Here is a 3,029-nt window from a genome sequence, read left to right as displayed (position 1 = left end):
GACAATGTAATGAACGTTTAGGATTATAAATCGATTGAACAAGTTGCTAGGTGATTGAGAAGGAATACACCGAAAAATATGCGGCTAGGGTTTGTGAAAAGTGAGTAACCATTGAATCAAACCGGTAACCCTCCTTTTATAGGGTCTGGTCTCCATCCATGCAGACGTGTTTCTCGTCCGTACGGATGTGTCACTCATCCGTATAGGACGATCTGTACGAATCACTTATTTATTCGTACGGATAAGTATGAACTTTTAGTGTAAATATTTACATGCGTACATTTGACCAAACGATGACAAATAAACATGATAAGCATATAAATTAATCAATCAGATACAAACCTAAGTCTATTTACACAATAATGTCCAAATACAACGATTAACTAAATGATAAACAACTAATTATGAACTAGGGACTTAACATTTATGTACCAACAAACTCGCTCTAGAACCTAGTTCATAAAAAACTTGTAATCCTTTCAAATATACAGACTCCTACACACCTCCTAATCAGGTATGGATGTCATGCACATAACATATACGTATTATCTTTCTGGATTGTGGTGCCTGCTCCATGTTGTAAATTTCATTAAATTATCGGATAATCATGCAGAGTCTTCACATCCTTATCCAACAAGTTTCTCAACCACATCGGGTCGAACACTCGTATGGTTTTCCAATCATCTCCTATAATTAATACGATCACAGCGTCCCTTGTTCGGTTGTCATAATACCACCACCTGAAGTAATCTGTAAAATCTTGACGCATCTTCCTTATCGGTGTTGACTTCATAATAGTAGTTGATGTATATTTTACAATCTTTAGAGGTCGGTCATGTTAGGATATTAGGACCCAAACAACGCTAGTAATTCTACAAGACTACTAGACGAGTAGTGATACTATCAAGATCACTCAACCCACTTAATGAACGAAAGATTAAAATGCAAGAAATATAAGAACGACACAAGATATAACGTGGTTATATGCAATCGTTGTGATTGCTTTAGTCCACGGACCAACTAGAGATCATTTATTTATTGAATATTTGAGAGTGGTGTATTACAATTGCATACAATGAGCTCTATATATAGGAGAAAACAAGAACACCATGATAACTAGCTAGGAACCTTCATCATGTTGAGTAATCATCTTGTTAGCCAACTAGTAAGCTTTTCACCCTTGTAATGGCATGATCACAACCATAATTTTAGGTGTAAAGTATCCAACTTTGCACCTAAAGTGAAACGTAGACAAAACATGCTCGGATGTAAAGTGTGCAAGTTGCCAAATTGCTGCCAGAAGGGTGATGCGCCGCATCTGGAAGTGATGCACCGCATCACTATACCTTTCCATGTTTGCAGTTCAAATCCTCGACTGCAGATTCAATGCCCAGGACTCGATGCGCCGCATCGAGATAGTGATGCGCCGCATCACTAGTGTTTGATGCGCCATATCAGTTAAAAGCCCCGCATCCAAAACCTTCGGACTATTTTGCTGCATGGATGCGCCGCATCCTTAGAGTGATGCGCCGCATTGCTCTATTTCACGCTTTCCGAAATCTGCAAAATCCGTGCAACACTTTAACTCATCTTTTGTGGCGACATTTCCAACTTTGTTTAAATATCTCCATACTCCAACAATCTCCCACTTGGAGACTTTGAACAAACTCCATTCATATCAATGATCTAACCAAGTACATTAAACCACCTTCGATTACCGCCAAATTTCATTTGGGACACGCACGCTCAACACATACTTCGGATGAGTAGACTTTCGATAAAAGGTCTTCAATACTACTTGTTAAACTTGTAACACTTACAATCTCTAGTTGGGGTCTTCTCTCATCAAGTCATGAGAAGACCAATTGAGGTAATGCAAAACCTCAATTTATCCATCGTAACCACCTTAGTAAACATATCGACAGGATTCTTCGTACCAAGGATTTTCTCCAAGAATAAAGTGCCATCATTTATATGTTGTTGAATAAAATGATACCTTATCTTGATGTGTTTCGTTCGACTATGAAACACCAGATTCTTCCCAAGATGAACCGCACTTCGATTATCACAATACAAGACGCAATAGTCTTGACTTTTACCCAACTCGCATAAGAAGTTCTTCAACCACACTAGCTCTTTAGAAGCTTCCGCAATAGCCATGTATCCGGCTTCGGTGGTTGACAAAGCAACAATCTTTTGCAATCGAGATAACCAAGTAATCGCCGTCTTCCCCAACCGGTAGTGCTTTTCCCCGAATCATCACATCCACCCAAATTAGCATCCGCATAACCTCTAAGTATGAGATTGTTTTTAGAGAAACACAATCCCATATTAGAAGTACCTTTCAAATAATGAAGCAACCATTTAACCGCTTCCCAATGCTCTTTCCCCGGATTAGACATAAAACGACTTACAACTCCCACTGATTGAGCAATATCGGGTCTTGTACAAACCATGGCATACATAATACTACCCAGGCCGATGCATATGGAACCTTTTCCATATCCATTTTGTCTTTTACCATCTTTGGTGATTGACTTTTCGATAATTTTAAGGTGCTTCCCAAAGGCATAGAACGAGCCTTTGAATCTTTCATGTTGAATCTCTCTACTACTTTCTCAATATATTTAGATTGAGACAAGTATAGAGTACCCTTCACATGATCACACACAATACTCATGCCAAGTATTTGCTTAGCACCACCAAGATCCTTCATCTCGAATTCTCGGGAAAGTAATCCCTTCAACTTGTTAATTTCGGACATGTTAGAACCTGCAAGCAACATGTCATCAACATACAACAATAAGATTATGTAAGAAGACTTGAATTTCTTCAAGTAGCAACAGTGATCCACTTCACATCTTAAGAAACCAATCTTCTTCATAAACTCGTCAAACTTCAAGTACCATTACCGAGGTGCTTGCTTCAATCCATACAAACTTTTCTTTAGCTTACAAACCCACTTCTCTTTACCCTTTTCCTCAAAGCCCTCGGGTTGCCTCATGTAGATCTCTTCAACAAGATCACCA

Source organism: Rutidosis leptorrhynchoides, chromosome 4 (assembly GCF_046630445.1).
Source record: "Rutidosis leptorrhynchoides isolate AG116_Rl617_1_P2 chromosome 4, CSIRO_AGI_Rlap_v1, whole genome shotgun sequence".
In the NCBI taxonomy this organism is placed as follows: Eukaryota; Viridiplantae; Streptophyta; class Magnoliopsida; order Asterales; family Asteraceae; genus Rutidosis; species Rutidosis leptorrhynchoides.
This window is presented reverse-complemented; position numbering follows the sequence as displayed.